The 23,411-nt window shown below is 34.7% G+C and overlaps 1 protein-coding gene across 7 annotated transcripts in view; it reads right to left on the bottom strand.

The window, feature by feature from the left end:
- LOC121970327 overlaps positions 1-21,660 on the bottom strand; it is a 44,049-nt gene extending 22,389 nt beyond the window's left edge. For 4 of the 7 annotated variants that reach the window (XM_042520952.1, XM_042520954.1, XM_042520953.1 and 1 more), the window contains exons 1-2: positions 21,285-21,660; positions 20,993-21,115 (exon numbers count right to left, since the gene is read on the bottom strand). The gene's annotated coding sequence lies outside the window, so the exon portion shown is untranslated. The remainder of the gene's footprint in view (positions 1-20,992; positions 21,116-21,284) is intronic. The other 3 variants (XM_042520957.1, XM_042520955.1, XM_042520958.1) reach the window with 1 other exon arrangement.
- Between the last annotated feature and the right edge of the window lie 1,751 nt (positions 21,661-23,411).

Genomic DNA, 23,411 nt, shown 5'->3' with positions numbered 1-23,411 from the left:
TTAATCCAAGGAATGTAGCATTAATATCTACTTCAGGCGAAGAAGCCTCTTACAGCAGTGAAAGCGTAAAATAGAGAAGCTAATCTAGAACAGTAGCGTACAAGTGTTGAGAATGGAATGCACTGAGTTGATGAAAAGCTTCTGGACCAGGCGCCCTGGGGGGATAAAACTTTATCCCCAACGTTCAGATCGCGTTTGACGCGATCTGGTCAACAAACCAGGTCTGGGCGCCCGGAAGGGTTCCGGGCGCCCTGGGCTGCTCCGGGCGCCCCGAGCTGCTCCGAGCGCCCCGGAGCCTAAAGTCAACCGATGTTGACTTTTTCATCGGGGGACCACTACTCCGGTTCAGTTCGCCTCGGTCCGGATCTTCTACTCCGGATCCGTTCGCTTGGGTGATCTCTGCCATCCGGAAAAGGGCTCACCCGAACCCAACTTCCGGTCTTCTCGTCCCTCGAAATCGCCGCGTGTTCTCTTCTCATCCGCCGCCGTACTCATCCGCAATCTTCGTCCCTCGGACGCACCGCGTGCATCTTTCTCGCTAGTGCGTCTCTTGCTCCCGAGCAATCTTCCGCTCGCCGTCCTGAACCACCGCGCTCTTCTCGCCCACCACACTCTTCCGCCAGCTCGTCCCTTGGGACGCACCGCGGTCGCCCTTCTCACCGGGTCGGCTCTTCCGCCACTACCTGTGCTCCTAAGCTCCTGCACACTTAGACACTAGGTTAGAAACAAACAGGACCTAATTTAACTTGTTGATCACACCAAAATAACCTTGGGGTTCCAACAATCTCCTCCTTTTTGGTGTGATCAACCCAAGTTAAGCTAGGGTTAAAATAGACATTAAATAAAATTAAGTAAATTAACTTAATTTGCAATTTAAGTGCAAAAAGATAGACAAAAAAAATTAAATCTATCTACCTCCCCCTAGACTTATACTTTCCCTTCTCCCCCTTTAATCACAAAAAAATAGGGTTCCAAGAAAAACAATTTAAGGGATAAAGACTTAGAAAAAATATTTCAAAAAAAAAATCTAAGTTTTTAAGAAATTTTGACAATTTTTCTAAATAATTTAAGCTGAGATTTCTAATTTCAGAAAAAAGTTTTTAACTTTTAGGAAAAAAATGATTTTTGAGAATTTTTTTTTTAAGTACAAAAAATCCTAAGTAACAAATTTTTGAAATTAAAAAATTCTAACTTAAATCTTTGAGAATTTTTAAGCACATTTTTAAAAAAGGCTTAGGCAAACAAAATTTCAAAATAAGTAAATTTCTAAATTGAAATAAAATATTTTGAATAACCTTTTTAAAGCACTAATTAATTCTTGTATTAATGCTTCATTAGTAAGTTAATTAAACATTTATTTTAATATTTTTGCTTCCAGGTCGTGGCGAGGCACTAGGCCTTCCTGGTTATTGGAGCAACAACCACTTCCTTGACAAAGCCTCATAAAGAAATTCTTTGTTTAGTTTTCTCACTTAAAGCGCTAATTTTAAAATTAGTTTAAGCATGATTTAGGAACCCAATATAGGTTCCAACCCACTAGATTAATTAAAAAGTTTTTAGGGACATATTTTCTTGAAATGTTCCTAATTTATTCAGGGTGATATTTAAAGTACCAATTTAAATTATTAGATCTTCTAAAATTGGTTTTAGATGGACATGTATGGTTTTTTAAGTTTTCTACTTGAATTTTCAAATTTTGAATTTCTAACTTCAAATTTTCATTTTCTAGTTTTGATTTGTCTAACATTTCTAACGGGCAAGATTCAGCTAATATTCCTTTTAAATTTTTAATTTTTCTAACTCACGTTCTTTAGTTAGTAATTTAATAAATTTAAAAAGTTTGTCGGAGGAAGTGAACGACCTAACTTACCTTGATTTCGTTGTCTGCCTCCCCCGAATCGCCGCCTTCTTCCAACGGCTCCCCTTCATCGATGCTTGATGCTCATCTCGAGGAACTTGAATCGCGTAGTCGCCTCTTGATGACGACCGCCATCGCGAATCCGGAGAATGCTTGACTTGATTCAGGCGATGTATCGTCCCACGCCGCTTTTAAGTGGCCTCGCGAATGTGCTTTTACCTTTATCTTTATCCTCGTTCTTTAGCTTGGGGCTTGTCCTCGACGCGCCCTTCTTCATCGCAATAGTAGCAGCGATCGTTTTTCTTTCACCCATGGATAGTTAGTTTTAATTGTATAACTTCTTAAATCGCCTTACCATCATTAGCATTTCCTCATCGCCGAGAGAAGATTCGACTCGTCCTCTCAAAGCTTTGAGGGCGACGTTATTCTTGGGCTCCTTCATTCCACATCTTGACTCACGACTTCAAATGTTAAAGAATTGCCTAATGAAATTTTTCTAGATCTTCGAAATGTAAAAGGCATCTACTAGTGATGCTCATTTGGAGTTTCTGGAAAGGAATTTAAAGCGCACTGAGTGAATCTCCGTTACCTCTTCTCCAAGATTCGAAAGTCCAGTGATGAGCTCCTGTATCCTCGAGTGTAGATGTGCAATTGTTTCACCTTCTTCAAGACGGAGGTTGGTGAGCTGATTGCGAAGTAAGTCCCGTCTCGCAAGCTTGGCTTCGGATGTTCCTTCGTGTAGTTCAAGGAACTTCTCCCAAAGCTCCTTTGCCAAGTTGTAGGTGCCGACACGGTTGACTTCTTGTGGCAGAAGTACGCTTAGCAGATGGAATTCACGTACTCGGTCTGCTCTTTCTTTGTCCATTGATTTTTCGCTTTGCCCTCGGGAGCTTCAAAACCGAGTTCCATTGTTAGTAATAAATCGAAATCGGTACCGAAAAATACCTCCATGTGCTTTTTCCCGCTTGCAAAGTCCCCCTCGAATTTTGGCAGGTGGATGTTAGATCCGGTCATCTCGTTGCTTCGTTCGGCGATTAGTCCTCCTGAAGCATTTCGGCTCTGATATCACTTGTAGGACCGTTACGGCCGACTAGAAGGGGGGGTTGGATAACCTGCAAAAAAAAGACAACCCTTTCTCGAACTCTCAACAGTACACTTGTATAAAATTAAAGCAGTAAATAAAAAACAGAAAGAAAGAGGTAGAAGGTTTTTACTTGGTTACAACTAAGAAGGTTATTAATCCAAGGAATGTAGCACTAGTATCTCCTTCAGGCGGAGAAGCCTCTTACAGCAATGAAAGCGTAAAATAGAGAAGCTAATCTAGTACAGTAACGTACAAGTGTTGGGAATGGAATGCACTGAGTTGATGAAAGCTTCTGGACCAAGGCTATATTCATAGCCTTGGTCGGGGCGCCTGGAAGGGGTTTCAGGCGCCCTGGGGGGATAAAACTTTATCCCCAACGTTCAGATCGCGTTTGACGCGATCTAGTCAACAAACCAGGTTCGGGCGCCCGGAAGGGTTCCGGGCGCCCCGGGCTGCTCCGGGTGCCTCGGACTGCTCCGGGTGCCCCGGACTGCTCCGGGTGCCCCGGACTGCTCCGGGCGCCCCGGACTGCTCCGGGCGCCCCGGAGCCTAAAGTCAACCGATGTTAACTTTTTCATCCGTGGACCACTGCTCCGGTTCAGTTCGCCTCGGTCCGGGTCTTCCAGCGGGCTTCCCTCCGACTTCTTGTCCCTCGGAATCGCCGCGTGTTCCCCTCTCATCCGCCGGCGTATTCATCCGCAGTCTTCGTCCCTCGGACGCACCGCGTGTCGTCCTTCTCGCTAGCTGCGTCTCTTGCTCCCCGAGCAATCTTCCACTCCGGCTTTCGTCCCTCGGAACCACCGCGCGCTTCCTTCTCGTCCGCCGGTGTACTCTTCCGCAGCGCCTCGTCCCTCGGACACACCGCGTGTCGTCCTTCTCGCTGGCTGCGTCTTCCGCTCGACTACCTGTGCTCCTAAGCTCCTGCACACTTAGACACTAGGTTAGAAACAAACAAGACCTAACTTAACTTGTTGATCAAGGCTATACTCAAAAATATGGAATTATCTTTAAGGAGACCTTTTCTCCAGTTTCAACAAAGGACTCTTTAAGGATGATCATAGCACTTGTCACACACTTCGATATGGAACTCCATCAGATGGATGTTAATACATCTTTTCTCAATGAAGACATTGAGGAAACAATTTATATGGTGCAACCAGAATACTTTGTATCGGAAGATCCAAAGAGTATGGTTTGCAAATTTAAGAAGTTCATTTATGAGTTAAAACAAGCATCTCGTCAATGGTACCACAAATTTCATCCAATAATAATCTCATTTGGTTTTGAGGTGAATGTGGTAGATGATTGTGTATCATAAGCATATTTTCCTGATTCTATATATTATCAACATTTTGCTTGAAACAAACGATATAGGTATGTTAAATGATACCAAGAGATTTCTATCTAGATATTTTGAAATGAAAGATATTGGTAACGCATCTTTTGTACTAGAAATCCAAATACACCGATATCGTTCTAGAGGTATTCTTGGATTATAGCAAAAGAACTATATCGATAAGGTGCTTAAAAGATTTGGCATGCAAGATTGCAAACCAGGTCACACCCCGATCACTAAAGGAGACAAGTTTAGTCTCAATCAGTGCCCTAAAGGAAGTCTTGAGACTCAAGAAATACAAAAGATTTCTTATTCTTCGACAATAGGAAGTCTTATGTATGCTCAAGTTTGTACCGTCTAAATATTGCATACATTGTTGGAATGTTGAGCGGATATTTGAGCAACCAGGAATGGATCATTGGAAAGCAGCAAAGAGAGTAATGAGATATTTAAAGAGAACTAGTGATTACATACTCACATATAAGAGGTCAGATACTCTTGAGATCACGGGATATTCTTATTTTAATTTTGCAGGATGCCAAGATAGCATGAGATCCACTTCAGGCTATGTTTTTTTGTTGTCCGACTGAGCTATCTCTTGGAGAAGTGTCAAACAGGCACTGACAGCTTCTTCCACCATGGCAGCATAGTTTATAGCATGTTACGAGGCATCTAATCATGGAAAATGGCTGAAAATTTTGTCACTAGGCTACGTATTTTGGTAAGGGTTGAGAGACCACTGAAATTATTTTGTGACAATAGATTAGTTGTATTGTATTCTAACAATAATATGAGCTCGACAAAATCAAAACATATCGATATCAAGTTCCTTGTTATTAAAGAAAGAGTACAAAGTAGACAAATTTCAATAGAAGACATAGGCACAAACTCCATCATAGCAAATCCTTTTACGAAGGGTTTACCACCCAATGTCTTCTATGAGCATACCACTCATATAGGTGTTATTCAATTTGATGAAATCTAGATCTAGTGGGAGTTTATACTATATGTGTTTTCTATATATGTTTGATTATGTTGTTGAAACTTATGTATTTGGAGATTATCTGATCAGATATAAAGTTCAATGTTTACTTCATTACACTTTGTATAACTTGAGTTAAAGTTTTGATCTCACTTGGTTATAAGGAGGACCAGTTGAAAATTGACATGAATAGATCACCTTGCATGTAATTTTCATGTCACACATTCATAATTGATCTATGTCATTTGATTATATTGATGTACGTAACTATTGATGATTTAGTTGTGATAGATATAACAAAGGCTACATTGATCGTATGTCTATATAATTAATGAACGAGATTGTTAAGGAAACCCTACGGCTATGATGACAAAAGTTATAAGCTCATTAAGGTTAACATTTATAAGTTGGCACATATGACCCAATGGAAGATTATTAGAATTTTGGAGTCATAATTGTAATTATAAATGTTTAAAGTCATCAATTAAATAAGTCATAATTTAATGTGATCAAATCTATAATTAAGGAATATAACTTAAGGGTTTAATGGTTATGAATATATTAATATGAATACCATGTGTAATTTCTAATTTGTTGAGGGGTCAAATTAGAAATAGGCAAACTTATGCTTTTATAAATAAGGGTTATAGTCCCAGTTTGCAGAAATAACTCTATGTTTTATATCCCATCGACAAAACTCTCTGGATATTAAAAAATTTGCAAATTAAAAATTATTTTCCAAAGGCGACGGCAAACTAGATTCTGGTATGCTTCCGCAATTCTAATCTTTATGATTTCATGATTTCTTAAGAATTGAATAGAATGTATAAATTTTGTGTTGAATTTTGAACTCATTTTGCTATCAATTGCTATTAAAGGAAGCAAAAAACAAGAACCTGAACCAAGCCCGAATAAGAAGACAAATCTGACATGGAATCAGATGAAAAACAACTAGTGAAACTAGTAAGGAAAATGTTCACTAGAAAGAAAAACTTCACCAAAAAGTGATCGACAGAAGATGGTCAAATCTACATCGAACGACGTAAAGGCAACCACCATCTGCTTCAAATGCAAAAAAAAAGGTCATTTCAAGCATGAGTGTCAGAATCGAAAAGAAGACAAGTACAAGAGAATGAGGAGGAAGAAGGCGCTACAAGCCACCTGGGACGAATCCTCCTCAGAAGAGTCAGATACAGAAAATCGAAAGCAAGTTAGCCACCTCGCACTAGTCACAGTCGGACCCGAGTCAGAGAGTGACTCAGATCAAGAAGACGAGTCAAAGTACAAATCAAGTCATGAGTCCGTACTCGTTTCCGAAGGCTCCAACGAGGTAATATCTATTTTAAATGCAAAGTTTTTTAGAGTAATTTCATGTTTAAATAAAAAATTATCTGAATCTAAAAAACAAACTAATATGCTCCTTAAGGAAAACCAAGACATTAAGGAATAAATTAACTTAAACTCAACTAAACCAATTCAAAATGAAGACTCAACTCAAGTTGCAAAACTTAAGGAAGAGAACTCTGTTTTGAAATGTAAAGTTGATAAACTGAAAGGATTACTAGAAAACTTCACAACAAGATAAAAAATCTAAACTTAATACTTGGATCTCAAAGAGCAGTTTATAACAAGTGCGGATTCGGATACAAATCCAATTAAACAAATAAATCATTTATTTCATTAATTAATCAAAACAAGAAACAAATCAAAGCTTGATTCTGAAAGCTTACCTAACATAGCAAGTAGGGCAAAAATAATTTTATATACCCAAAAATAAAATTTATTATATAAAAATAAGACATAAAATATATGATTCAGAGGGAGACACCAAATTAGTTGGCACCTCAAAAATATAGTCTACCCATCTGGGTAATTAGGACTATACTGAAAAAGATAATTTGATTCTTATCCAACCAAGCACCAGAGTGGGACGAGATGATAGTACATTAGAAAAACTTGGTCTAGGAAGTCAAGCTGGGTAAGGTATACCCTACTTGGTCTGCATAGCTAAGTGGAACTAACCGAAGTCACCTCGCCACATCCTACACTAGTTAGACCCGGATTTATCAATAGGAAGATTAAATGTTCAATTTCTTAAAGAGACTTTGTCCAAAAGTGATCGTTGCTTCGATACCCAAGAAGACCCCTGTGCCTCACTACAGCCTGAAAGCAAATTTTTAAAATATACATTTAATTGACTGACGGTTAAACCTGGATTTAACACAAGGTTAAATTATTTTCAAAATAAAATTTTAACTAACTCATTTCACAAAAACTATAGGAATACCTTGGTTGAAAAATTAGATCAGGTGAGATAATTAAGAAACTCCAAATTAAAACTTAAATTAAAAATAAAAAATTAAATTAAAGTTAAAATTTAATTAAACCTTAATTAATTTAACATAAAAACTTACTTTAAATTAATTAATTTAAAATTTAAAACTTAAACATAAACAAACTTAAACTTAATAAGTATTTTCAAAGTTAATTAATAACTCCTTTTTTTTTAAAGAATCTAAGTGAATATTGAATAGTAGTTGTTTCATACATATGACCGGGATCATACCAAATTCACAAAACTAAAACTCAAGAGTCTAAGAATATTTGTTTTTAGAAACAACAGCAAACTTAAGGTAATTGAGATAGATAACATTAAACTTGAATCCGATTTCATTATTCATAAAGTATTGCTAGTTGAAAATTTTAAGTTCAATTTACTTAGCATTAGTCAATTGTGTGATTCTAATTATAAGATTTAGTTTTTATCATCTGAATGTTTAATTAAACACACAAACAACCCTAACATAAAACTTAAAAGATTTAGACATAATAACATCTATGTCATTAACATAGCCAACTCCACACTTAAGTGTCACTTGACACAAAGAGAAAACTGGCGCATAGAAGACTGTCTCACACCCACTTTAGAAAGCTCACTAAATTAAATGGCCTAGTTAGAGGATTAACAAAGTTACCTAATTTAGACTCGACAATTTGTAATGCTCGTCAATAAGAAAACAAACTAAATTAACTCATAAACCAATCAATTAAGTTCAAACCAATTCAATACTTGAATTATTACACATAGACTTATTTGACTCGCATAGAATTAAATCAATTAATGGAAGTTTATACTGTTTAGTAATAATCGATGATTATTCAAAATTCACGTGAGTAAAATTTTTAAGAATAAAGATGAAATATTTGAAATCTTTAGTAATTTTTTTTCTAAACAAACAGAAAATGAAAAAGACTTAAAAATCAAAAGAATTAAAAGTGATAATGGTTGTGAATTTAAAAATCATAGGTTTACAAATTTTACTTAGAAAACGGGTACCATCACGAGTTCTCATGTCCTAAAATACCTCAACAAAATGGAATAGTAGAAAGGAAAAATAAAACCTTACAAGAAGCAACTAGGACAATGTTTAATAAATACCAACTACCCAAATACTTTTGAGCAGAACCTACGTACAAAATAGGACAACAATAAATAAAAAACATAATAAAACTTCTTTTGAAATCTACTATAATAAAATACATAATATTAAATATTGTAAAGTACTTGGTTGTTCGGTTTATATATTAAATATAAGAGAATACTTAAAAAAATTTACCTCAAAAGTGAAAAATGAAATTTTTATAGGATACACCCTAAATAGTAAAGGTTACAGAGTTTACAATAAAAGCATACTAAGAATTGAAGAAAAAACAAATGTAAAATTTGATGAAAACACTAACTCTAGAGAACTTAACCTCAATCAAACTCAATATCAACCAATTAACAAAAGGCTAGCATTGATCAAGGGGGAGTTAGTAAAAATCTAAACCAAATATAAGAACAAGAAGACAAGCAAGAACAACCACAAGAAAATCAACAAGAACAAACTAATTTAAGAACAACAAGAGTTAGTTTAGACCATCCAATTGACCAAATACTAGGTGACCCAGATCAAAAGGTTCAAACTAGATCAGTGTTCAAACTCCGAGAGACACGTTTAAGACGGTACGGACATGTACTTAGACGACCAATAAATGCTCCAGTTAGGCGATGTGAAACTATGATAAACATGCATATCAAACGAGGAAGAGGAAGATCAAAAAAGACTTGATTAGCAACAATAAAATAAGATAAAATTTATTTAAATATAGATGATGATATAATAGGAGATAGAGCTCAATGGCGTAAAAGGATTCATACAGCCGACCCCACCTAGTGGGAAAAGGCTTGGTTGTTATTGTTGTTGTTGAATCTAAAAAAGAATCACTACTTGACCCAAATTGGATTATAGCAATGTAAAAAGAATGGGCTCAATTTGAAAGAAATGAGGTCTAGCATTTAGTACCTTCACCCTAAAATAAAAAATTCATAGAAACAAAATGGAATTTTAGAAATAAACTAAATGGAAAAAGGGGAAATTTTAGAAATAAAGCTAGATTAGTAGGTAAGAGGTTCAGTCAAGTAGAGGGACTTAACCATAATAAAACTTATGTCCTAGTAGCTAGACTTGAATCCATTAAAATGTTATTGAGTTATACAACCCATAAAGGATTCAAACTTTATCAAATGGGTGTTAAATCTGCTTTCTTGCACAAACTAATCAAAGAAGTCTACGTAAGTCAACCACCTAGATTTGAAAATTTAGATAATTCTGACCATGTGTTTAAACTAAAAAAAGCATTATAAGGTCAAAAATAAGCACTTAAGAGTCTAATATAAAAAGTTATCTACTTATCTAATTTCTAAAGGATTCAACTAAAGTCAGGTTGACTCAACCCCTTTTTGTAAAAATCTTTAAACAAGATATTTTTATAGCCCAAGCGTACGTAGATGATATAATTTTTAGATCAACAAAACTCAAAATTTTTGCAAAAATTTATAACCTTAATAGAACAAGAATTTTAAAAGAACCTAGTAGGTAAATTAACATTCTTCTTAGGTTTATAAATTAAGCAAACAAATGAAAGAAACTATGTTTATCAACAAAAATACACAAAAGAGTTGCTTAAAAAATTTAGAATGGAAAATAGTAAGGAAATAAAAATACCAATGGCAACTAATATAACTCCAGAGAGTGATCTAAATAGAAAATCAGTAGATCTAAAATATTACAAAAGTGTCATAAGTAGTTTGTTATACCTAACTGCAAACTGACCTAATATTCTATTTGCAGTTAGTATGCGTGTTAGATATCAAACATGTACTAAAGAATCTCACCTAACTAATGTCAAAAGGATCTTTAGATATCTAAAAGGTATACCTAATGTAGGAATGTGGTATCCTAGAACAATAAATTTTAAACTTATAGATTTTCTGACTCAGATTATGTCAGTTGTAAACTAGATAGAAAAAGTACAAATAGTCGATGTCAACTACTTGGACAACACGTGTCAGTTGCTTCAGTAGAAAATAATACTATGTTGTTTTATCTACTACTAAATCAAGATACATAGCAATGGGTGAATATATAACATAATTATTATGGATGACACACACATTAAAAAACTTTAACTTAGAATATAAAAATATAAAAACCTTTATTGATAATATAAGTTCAATTAACTTAACAAAAAATTCAATGTATCATTCAAGAAAAAAACATATTGAAATTAAACATCACTTTGTAAGAGATATCGCCAGAGGAGACATTGAACTTAATTATGTTGAGTCCAAGTCAAATTTGGCTGACATCTTTGCTAAACCATTACCAAAATCCGAATTTAGTAATCTATGAAGATAGTTAAGAATGTGCACTATAGTCTAGGACTTGTTCTCTCTTTTATCAATATCAATTTTAAAAAAAAATATTTTTTTTAAATTTATGTTTTACAAAACTTATTTTTTTTATTAAATTATGTTTTTAAACTTAAAATTTATAGAATTAGCCTAGGTTTTACCCCTAGAAAGCATGAACCTATAATTTTAGATAGCCAGCATCTCACAAGCATATTAGGTCTACCTTGCTTGTATATTGAAAACACATAAAATGGTGTGAGATGCATCGACTTCATATGCTTATATCAATGCATCAATATAAATCTGGGTGAAAAAAACCATAGTACATGGATCAAGTTAAAATAATCCTTCTTAGTAAACAACTAGCTAGATATTATTACTCATCTTAAATAACCAAGTGAACACTATTATCTTTTGGATAGCTAACTAGTAGCTAAAGGTTAGACATTTAACCAAGGACGAATCATAGATGATTATTTTTAAAGAAATATCAGGTTAAGGGAGAAGATCTGTTTTGAAAATTATTTTGAAAAATTTCTCTGATATATTTTGAAAATTTTCTCTGATATATTTTGAAAAATTAATTTGAAAAATCTCTTGAAAAATTACTTTGAAAAATCTTTTAAAAATTGTTTTGAAAATTTTTTTAAAAAAAATTCTTGAAAAATTACTTTGAAAAATCTTATGAAAAATGTCGATTGAAAAATGTCTCTCTTGAAAAATACTTGGAAAATTTTTCTTTGACAAATTCTTTGGAAAATCTGTTGAAACTTTCTTGAAAAATACTTTGAAAAATCTTTTGGAAACTACTTTGAAAATTTTTACAAAACAACTTGAAGAATTTATTGGAAAGTATTAAGAAAATTTACTTGAAAATTTTTTCCCCTTTACTTATTGAAAACATTTTGACAATGCCTTAGAAATCTTTTAAAATTATCCCTTAAATAGATCTGAAACCAAACTTGTGTTTATTTTTTTTAGGTTTGTGGTTATTGTCTGTTATACATGTTTTGATAAATACCAAAGGGGGAGGGTAAAGGGTTTACGATAGAAAAATAGATAGCCAAATATTTTAAATGATAGCCCACCAAAAAAAATAAATTGTTAAGAGAATGAACATAATGTCAATTATTTTCTCATTTCATGCTATGTTATTTTTTGCATATTTTTCTAACTTTAACTCAAATTGTCATTCCATAAAAAAAGGAGAGATTATTGGTCCAGTTAGCACTAATAATCAAACTCATATTTTGATTTATGACAAATGCTTAAAGTTAGATGTTATATTTTCTAACATATTTACTAAGTGTACAGGACTGAAAGATTTGATGGGACCTGACACCAGGTTGAAGTCCAGTTAGATTGATAACTGGCACGGGAAGACCAGATAGGTTGATATCTGGCAGAAAGTTGGGTCTATGAAACCTGGCAATTGGCGGAAATCTAGATGGGACATCTGATAAGAAGACCTGGTTGATCAAAAGTCAAATAAGTCGGCAAATGGAAAATAAGGTAAGTACTGGAAGAGAGTGACCCAGTAAGGATATGTTCCTAGTTGAGAGAACAGTAGGCGTCAGTCTGACCTAGGGTTTCAGCGAAATCCGAAGTCAAGACTGGACAGTCCTGAGAATGTCAAAACATTTATTTTTTATATTATGCTTATTGTGCTAAATTTTTATGGTGCAAGAAAGTGAAAGCTAGAAAAAGGGGTTCCATGCACCTGAACAGGGTCCGGGCGCCCGGAGGTCCATGTGCCCTAAATGGGTCTAAGTGCCTATATTGGCCCGAACCCAGCTACTCGTGCAAATGAGTTGACTCACTCTGATTGGCCAGCGCAAGTCAATGTCCAAGCACCCAGGGGTGGATTACGCGCCCGGAGGTGGATAATCCAACGACGAAGCAAGATCGAATAGGCCTCAATCCAAGCGCCTAAGGTAGTCCAGGTGCCCGGAAATGCCAATAAAAGGAGCTTCGAACAGCAACCTCATATATCAATTTCTACAACTCTTCTATGCTTATTCTCGATTGTTCGGCTACTCCAACCTTGCGTTGTTGCTGTCTCGGCTACATCCAACCGCTACCAGCAGACCGACACCAACACCCGAGCTAACAATTTTCTCATCCTTGCGTTGGTAACGCTTATTTTCAATTATTTACATTACTACAAGGAAGTGTAGGTTATTAGGTTATTACACTTTCTTATTATTGTTCTTTGTACTTGATTCCTTGTTAGTGGATTACATATCAAAAAGGTCCAAAGGACCTAGGTCCAAAGTAGGGGTCGGCAAAAGCTCCGAACTAAGTAAAATCGAACATGTGTTATTTTCTTTCTTATTTTTTGTTTTCTTCTACTGCGCACTCACATTTATTTTTTTTAAGTTCGAAAAAGATAAGTTTTTAAAATCACGTGATTCATCCCCCCCTCCCTCGGCGGCACCCCCTCACGTACGATCCTACAAAAACAACGCAAGATAAAGCATAATTATAACTAGAGGGAAACAAGCACAAATATTATAAGCAAGAACACAACAAGAATAAGTTATCCTCAAAAAATAGTTGGGATTTACACAACTTAGCTTGATTATAATTATCAATACAACAACAAGAACAAAGGCATAATTATAAAAAAGATACATCGATTTAGATGTTTATCATTATGAATATTAGTAATATATTGTAACCATCATCCTAAATGCGCCAATAAAATTATCAGCAGATGCCAACAAGGATAAGAACAGAAGTATAAAGGTGATCTAAACATAGAGGTGATACAATTAGCCATATGAGTAAAGAATCCTAACCCTTAGCCGAAATGCAACAATATAATATCTGCAAATATAACGGCAACAAAGTAATATAACAGTTCAACTATTATCAAGATCACAGTAAAGTAATGCAAAATAAAACTATCAAAATTCACAAGTGCACTGTATAATGTAACTACCAACACTCGATTATTGATGTGCACTGCATGATGGAACTACCAACACTCAATTATTAATGTGCACTGCATAATGTAATTACCAACAAAAAAAAAAAAAAAAGACAGTCCGATGCACGAAGCTCCCGATATGCTCCCGGGATTGCAAGATTGTTAACTCTACCAACAATCAAAATGCACACTGTTTTTTGTATTGAATATGTAACCACCAACACTCAAAATGCACATGATAATATTAACCAACCTGTGTGAATGCATAATCAATCTATCAACTTTGAATAATACCATTCACTACCCGTGATTTCAAGATTGTTAAATCTACAGCACACCCCTAGAATAGTGTTATAAGAACTGGAGTGCACAACAACACCTAGTCAAAGGATACAACTACTGAACAATTGGATAAGCTAGAAGGTATTCCATCAAATAGGTGGCACCAAACAATCAGAACATTGCATTGGAAATATGTGTGGAACAGCTGTGAATAGCTTTCACAGCTGGTACAACCCTAAATAGCTGTGTTGAACAGCTGTGACAATTTGAACAGCTATACACAGAAACAGCTGTGAGCCCAGAGTAGGAAATAAAGGGATGTAGTTAAAAAGATATTAATTTCCTATGTACATAATAATTAGTTTCCTATTTGCTATTAGTTTCCTATTCTCTCTTCTATTGTAAGTTTATATATAATGGATATTCTCATTCTAAATGTAATACAATTTGGAAACATCAATTCTTTCCACATGGTATCATAACATTAAGCCTTCATTACTAATTCTCTGTTTCTGCATTTCTTCATCATGGCTGATTCTACATTTCTGCATTTCCTAGATGGATTCAACAATGTAGAAATTGAGAAAATTCGAGGATGGTTGGTTTCTCTTGATAAACCGTCTGGCACGCTCTTTGACTCTCTCAGGTATCTCCTCACTTCCTTTTTGTATGAATATCTCAAACAGTTTTTTTTTATAACTCATGGATAATAGAATCCGGTGTCATAGACCACATGACTCCCAATTCTCAAAATTTCCACACTTATAACCCCAGCCCAAGTAACATAAAAATTGTAGTGGTCAATGGATCTTTAGCTACTGTTGCTCGTTTTGGAAATGTTCACCTTACCCCTAGCCTTATCCTTGAAACCGTCCTCCATGTACCAAAATTGTTTGTCAACCTTGTTTCCGTTTAAAATTAACTATTAAACTTCACTGTCATGTCATTTTTCACCTTCTTATCGTGTTTTCCAAGATCGGCACTCGGGGAGGAGGATTGGACTTGCTAAGGAACATAGTGGCCTTTACTACCTTGAATCCAATAAGAAGAATAATTTGTCTTTGTCCTTTTACGGTTCTTCCAATGAAGATAACATTTAGTTGTATGCAAACGTCTTGGTCATCCCTCTTTTAGAGTTTTAAAAGGCCAAGCTTCCTCATCTTTTTAAAGGATTGGATGTTTATGCATTTTAATGTGATGTTTGCGAATTTACAAGCCGACCCCACCTATTGGGATAAGGCTTGGTTGTTGTTATTGTGTTTGTGAATTGGCAAAATATTCTCGTGTACCCTTTCCTATTAGTAATAAAAGAAGTTCTATTTCCTTTGATTTAATTCATAATGGCATATGGGGTCCTTCTGGCTTCTAATATTCTCAATGTTTTTGGGGTTCGATGGTTTATCTCCTTAATTGATGATTGCACTCGGGATACATGGTTGATTCTCCTCAAACAAAAATATGATCTCAGCGTTATTATTCCAAATTTTCACTCAATGATTCAAAATCAATTTAGAGTGAAAATCAAAAGCTTTAGGAGATTACTTCAAGCGAACCTTGTCCTCCTACTTCCAATACCAGGGGATTATATATGATTCGTCTTGTGTTCATACACCCCAACGGAATGGAATAGCAAAAAAAAAATGATCATTTACTCAACACTACTCGTGTCATTCTTTTCCACAACAATGTCCCTAAATCCTATTGGGGAGAGGCTATCCTTAATGCCACATACATGATAAAGAGACTTCCCTCGCGTGTCTTAGATAACAAGAGTCTCATGCAACTCCTCAACGATTTTTATCCTCATTTCTGAACCACAAATGGACTTACTCCTAGAATTTTTCTGTGCACTACTTTTGTCCATATCCATGGTCCACTACGAGGTAAACTATACTCTCGAGCCATCAAATGTGTCTTCCTTGGATACTCATCCACTCAAAAAGGGTACAAGTGTTACCACCCTTCATCTCAAAAGTTTTACATCTCGGCTGATGTTACCTTCTTTGAACATACCCCGTTCTTCTCCTAGTCCTATCCTCAGGGGTAGATTTCAGTGACAGAAAATAGCACTTTAGAATCATTTGAACTCATTAATGCTCTTGTTCTTCCTCCTACTCAAGTCCATACCGAATCACCTTCTATTCCTATTCCTATTCCATCTAATAAGTCATCTCTATCTTCCTTTCCATCCAGTGTTTCTTGTGATACTCCAAGTATTCCTCAAATGTATTTAAGGAGAAAGGTCGTTCCAGAAGCGATACAAGTCCAAGAAGCTCAACCACAAACCTCCAACCCTGATATTAGGATCATGGTAAGATCTGACCCACCTTTACAACCTACTAAATCATCCACTGACCTAACAGATAGCCTTAGCAGTCCCATTGTTATTAGAAAAGACTAGAAAATGCACCAAACACCCTCTCTACCCTCTATCTCACTATGTTTCTCTTAAACATCTATCACCAACCCACAAAAGATTCATTGCGAGTCTAAATATAATGACTATTCCCAATACTGTTTCTGAGGTATTATCAAAACAAGAATGGAGGGATGCCATGAGGGAGAAAATGGATGCATTAGAAAAGAATAAGACATGGGAGGTTGTTGAGAAGCCAAAGGGGAAGAACATTGTTAATTGTAAGTGGATTTTTATATTAAAATATAAAGCAGATGGATCTCTTGAGAGATATAAAGCTAGGTTGGTGGCAAAAGGTTATACTCAGACTTATAGAGCAGATTATCAAAAGACTCTAGCTCTAGTTGCAAAAATGAATACTGTTCTACTATCTTTGACTGTACACACCGGGCTGCCCTTTTATCTTTGACTGTACACTTTAACTGGCAACTCCTACAGTATGATGTAAAGAATGCATTTCTCCATGGAGATTTAGATGAAGAAATTTATATGAACCTCCTACCAGGATTTGTAGGGGATACTGGTAACAGAGTATGTAAATTGAGGAAGGCTCTTTATGGTCTAAAACAATCTCCTAGAGCATGATTTGGAAGATTTGCAAAAGTCATGAAGAAGTCTAGGTATAACCAAAGCCAAAGGGACAAGACTCTCTTCGTTAAGCACTTAATTACAGGGAAGGTGACGGCTCTTCTAGTCTATGTAGATGATATCATTCTAACTAGAAATGATGAAAAGGAAAATTGAAGTACTTCCTTGTTATTGAGGTGGCATACTCTACCAAAGGAATTTTTATTTCTCAACAGAAGTATGTGATAATATGTTAGCTGAAACAAGGAAGATTGGGTGTAAACCGATTTTTAGTCCAATGGATCCAAATCACAATATAGGAGAAGCTAAGAAAGAACCAACTGTGGACAAAAAAATGTATCAGAGATTGGTTGGTGGGCTCATATATCTTGCTCACACTTGTCCAGACATAGCATATGTTGTAAGTGTAATCAGCCAATACATTCATGATCCAAGAGAATCTCACCTTCAAGCTACTTACCGAGTATTACATTACTTGAAAGGCAATCCGAGAAAGGGAATTTTGTTCAAGAAAAATGAGACGCTAGCTTTAGAAACTTACACAAATACAAATTATGCAGGTTCTCTAGTGGATAAAAGATCAACTACACGATATTGTACTTTCCTTGGTGGTAATCCCGTGACATAGAGTAAGAAGTAAAATGTGGTGGCAAGATCATTTGCAGAATCAGAATTTAGGGTCATTGGATTATGTGAACTACTCTGGTTGAAGATTATTCTGGATGATTTGAAAATCAAATGGGAATACCCCATGAAACTCTATTGTGATAATAAGTCAGCTATCAATATTGTTCATAATGCTATTCAACATGATCGGACTAAGCATATTGAAATTAATAGACATTTTATCAAGGAAAAATTGGAGGAAGGATTAGTGTGTATGTCAGATGTCCTTTTAGAACTACAATTGGATGAAGTACTAACAAGGGACTGTTCTAGATTTCATGATCTTATAGTTAAGTTAGGAATGGAAAAGATATATTCATTAGCTTGAGAGGGAGTGTCGAACAGCTGTGAATAGTTTTCACTGCTTGTACCGAATAAATAGCTGTGTTGAATAGCTGTGACAATTTGAACAACTATGAATAGTAACAGTTGTGAGCACAGAGTAGGAAATCAACGAATGTAGTTAAAAAGATATTAATTTCCTATATACAAAATAGTTAGTTTCCTATTCGCTATTAGTTTCCTATTTTCTCTTCTATAGTAATTTTGTATATAATGGGTATTCCCATTCTGAATGTAATACAATTTGGATACATCAATTCTTTCCATAATATGAGTTAAATATCAACTATTTTATACCTAAACACTTTAATTAAATTGAATAGTACTAGTTTATTAAGAGATAAGATTCTTGTAGCTAACCTAATGAGGACAAACATGACTTGATGATGATGCATAGTAACATCAAAAGATTATCAACTTTCATATCAAACCTAAACAACATCATTAATAATCTATGCTGTAAATTGAAAATTATATTAACTCAACTTTTCTAATACTTGGGATCCTAAAATGGTTAAAAGATTGATAATATAACTTATTCTTCATAAAATGACTGAAATAATTCTAACATTGTTTCTTTTAAAAAAAACTAAAAAGTTTTACAAAACTAGTTACGCTATCATATCCCATAATTTATGGAATATTTTCAGCCTATATATGGTTACAAAATATTGTTTTCACACTCACTCTCAAACTAGTAAATAGCTTGAGAGTCTACTTGATAAACTGTTTATTGAATTTGATGTGCTTTGTTTGATCATATTGTTCAAAATTGTACACTATGCTAATCACAGAATTATTATCACAGTAAAGTCTCATTGGATCATCCCACTTAATCTTCAAATCTTCTAAGATAATCTTTAACCAAAACAAAGTAATTCACACATACCATGAGTCATTGCTCGGAATTTTACCTCTCCACTAGATTGTACTACCACATGTTGTTTCTTGTTCCTCCATATCACAAGGTGACCACCAAGAAGGGTTGTAATATCCTATCATTAACCCTATTAACCATTGAGCTAGCATCATCAGCATTCGTATATACCTCTAGCACCTTCATTTCTTTCAAACAAAATATTCAATAATTTTTTTAGTATTCTTTTGAGATACCCTAATACTCTGTGAGTTGCTTGCAGACAAACTTCTTTTAAGTTATGCATGAATTGAATAATCACACTTATAGCATATGTTATGTCTGGCCGTGTGTGAGATAGATAAATAACTTTTCCTATCAACCATTGATACATTTCCTTATTCACTGCAACATTTTTTTCTACCATTCCACGTCTATATTTAGGTCTATTGGAGTGCTTGCTGACTTGCATGCTGTCTCTTGTCTTACCTGTTTCTTTAAGGAGATTTGTAAGTTATTTCTATTGAGAGATAAAAAAGTACGAGTGAGCCACATCATTTTCTATTACTGTCATATCATTAACATATTCTAAAAGCATTGTGACTCCCCCTAAGAACAAGTTTAATAAACAATTTGTCATCCTCTTGACTTGGTCTTTATCCCATGGCACTCCAAATTCTCGCAAATCATGCCCATGGTGATTGTTTAAGTCTATATAAGGCTTTCATATAGTATGAATTTTCAAATTATTTTTATATCCTTGTCGGACCTCCACGTAAATTTTTTCCTCTAGTTCTCGTTGCAAAAAAATGTATTCTTGACATCTTTCTTAGGATCTGAGTAAGATTCTTGAACTTGCAGTAGTTTGTTGACAACCATCTTCTTCTTCAGGTATGTATGGTCAAGTCTCATATTCACAATGACAGAGTTAAAATTTTCATGCATAGTCAGACATAGGATTTGACATGCACTTAGATATTAGAAGTAATGACAAGTCAATCAAGAAATCTCCATCCTTCTCTTCTAGCATGAAATTCTCTCCCTGAAGATAAGGTGTGGTGAAGTTAAGGTGTTTGCTCATTGAAAGTAACATCCGTCATTCGTCAACATATATAATTTCTTTGATGAAGGATGATCACACTTGTACTTTTTCTAAGTTGAGAAATAATCCAAATATCCCAGGGAAAAATTATTTATAAGGTGTATGTTTGGATAGATGTTGAGAGTGTTTGCATTGGTATTAGAAATAACAATGTAGTGCTTTATTTTTATAGCTATTTCTTAAATGGTGAGGCCTTTGTGTGCGCCAAAGCCACTTCATTCATTTAATCAAATGAATTGTGAATTTGTATAGTTCACACTCTTTAGCCTTGCACCAAGTATCAATTTTAGAGTAACAACTCTTTTCACAATAAAAGTTACATATATAATAATGACATTGATTAGGAAAATTGTATAGTTAGCCAACCCTCTTAGTTCATTCTTTTAACAATGGGAGCATAATCTTTTTAACCTCATGAAAACCATATGGTATTTGTCATTGACCTAAACAAATTTGGTGCCACTCATCATCTATCAACCACACACCTCAACATAATCCCAATCAACAATAGATTAATCGATAGCATAATTGTATTGAGATTAATCATAAAGATAGAAAAAAGGTTCTCCTCACATATATCTAATCCCAAATTGACCTCCAATTGTCCAAGTAAAATGAAATCCAATCATAAAGATAGAAAAAAGGTTCTCCTCACATGTATCTCCTCACATTTTTCCTAAGGCTGCTAGTACTAATCCGAGCCTAAACAAATCCAACCATACTAAGAATGAAATTTCAGACAATTTAAACTGAATACAAATCAAGCATGCGTAAACTCCTTTAAGAAATTTGGTCTTTCAAATTCACGTACCCCAATTGGAATTTGATCCTATAAAAATCTAAATCGCACACAGAAAGTCAACTCTTCCATGGTACCCTCCTCCAATACGTGAGTAGTCAATTTTGATTTATGTGCTAATCCTTTGTTGTGTGTCTGCACAGGAAGAAAGAACTCAAGTATCATAAGTAACAAGACTTTTTTCCCCTTCAGAGAATTTATCCTCATAAATATCTTGAAATATGGAGAAGAAAGCATTAACAGGTAATTATGATAAGATTACAAAGGAGCCAAGAAAGAATGATGAATATTTTTCAATGTTTACCTCAAGTGACGAAGGATAATTTCGGCGAAGTGTTGGCATGGCGGGACTTTGGGGCGACTCCGACGGTGGGGGCACAGAGGTGGAAGCTATGAGACAGCCAACGGCGATGCTGCTATTCGATGAAGAAATAGCTGACGAGGAATGAGAGATAGATCCTTGCGGTGGCGTGCAGCTCGTGGAGCACCGAACGGAAAACGGCTTCCAGTTAGGTCGCGGAGACGAAGGCTGGAGAAACGACGAGCTGAAGTATGGAGGCGTGAGAAAGGCCTCGCATAGAGATCGCCATGCAGACAGCAATCAGCGTCGGGCAGCCTCGGAGCAGCAACACAACCGGCGGTTCGTGGGGATCCGGCGTGGGGCTCAAGCAGGTAATTGATTTCTTAAAATAGAAAAATAATATAAAATAGTAATAAAATAAAATTAGCTTTTCAAAATGTCTTCTTATTTTAATGCTCATCAATATCCTTTGTATCTCGTTTAATTTAATCATTTTTTATTATTTTCACATGTTGTGTTGATTTTAAAAAAAAATAGTATTATATTATTTTTTAACTACGAGATAAAATATTATCTATTATTTTTCATGTGAGACAAAAAAAAAACTAAATTAAATAAATCTCAATACTATTATGATGTGGATTTGAATTACCAAAGCGTGTACGTGACTTTGTCAATTTTCGAAATGACGTACACTTTAAAAATTATCAAATCGGGTATGATACTTTTTTTTTACTCCTCGTTCACGTCACATGATTGGGAAAAAATGAATGCTTCCCCAGCCATCCCGAACCAAACAAATAGAAATTGATTCAAATTTATATTCTGTGCTCTTGATATCCTTAATCAATTGCTACTAATAGTGATCTATTAAAAAACCTCTAGTAATGATGAATAATGAATTTAATTAATTGTTATAGTATATTAATTGATTAAAAAAAATTTGATAAAAATAATAAACTTAATATATTGTTACAATATAACAATCGATTAAAATACTTTCTATGAACATAAACAATAAATTTAATTGATTGTTATAATATAACAATCCATTAAAATACCTTCTATGATCATGAATATTTATTCAAATAGATTGATACAACGTATCAATGGATCGATGCGATATTATGCATTTCAGTCGATTTTGTAAAAAATCAATTGATGAATCAAATGATCTCGAATTGACATGATATCAGATTTTATGTGCTCGGATTAGTGTCTTGAATGTATCTATGCCCTCAAACATCATTATGATACATATATAGAGAGTAACAACTTTTTAAACATGATTCGGGGACAAGAAATAATGTTGGAATCTCAATGGAAATAATACAACGATGATTATCACTCAAACATATAATATTTGAGATCTTTGATCTTTTCTCTTTCTTATGATATTTTTTTTAGAATTATTAAGATCCATCAGTCGTTTGGACCACAATTGGATAATGGACCAAACGACCTTGGATTGACATAAGATCAGGGCATATATGTTTGAACAGGTGTTCTAAATGTATCTATGCCCTCAAACATTATTGTGACACAACTTATCGAAAGTAATGATTTTTTAAATACGATTCGAGCATGAGAAATGATGTCGGAAGTTTAATATAAATGATATGACGATGACAATCACTCAAACACATCATATTTTAGATCTTTGAGCTTCCCTCTTTCTTACAATATAAAATTTTTTATGTATAGAATTGTTAAGGTCTATTAGCCGATTTTTGATAAAAATCGACTGATAAACCAAACAACATCGGATTGACATGGGACCACGTCCTATGTACTTGGCCTAGTGTCCTGAATGTATTCATACTCTTAAACATCATTGTGATACACCATATCAAGAGCAGCGAATTTTAAATACAAATTGGGCATGAAAAATGTTGTTAGAAGCTCAATATAAATAATACGGAAATGATAATCACTCAAACGCGCCATATTCGAGATCTTTGAGTTGCCCTCTTTCTTACTATATAAATTTTTTTATTTTTCGAATTGCTAAGGTCCATCAGCCGATTTTGACCAAAACTGACTGATAGACCAAATGATATCAGATTGACATGGAACCAGATTCTATGTACTTGGGTTGTTGTCATGAATGTATCTATGCCCTCAAACTTC

The sequence above is a fragment of the Zingiber officinale genome, chromosome 4A, assembly GCF_018446385.1.
Source record: "Zingiber officinale cultivar Zhangliang chromosome 4A, Zo_v1.1, whole genome shotgun sequence".
In the NCBI taxonomy this organism is placed as follows: Eukaryota; Viridiplantae; Streptophyta; class Magnoliopsida; order Zingiberales; family Zingiberaceae; genus Zingiber; species Zingiber officinale.
The sequence above is the reverse complement of the archived record's forward strand: the minus strand, read 5'-3'. Positions and strand labels throughout refer to the sequence as shown.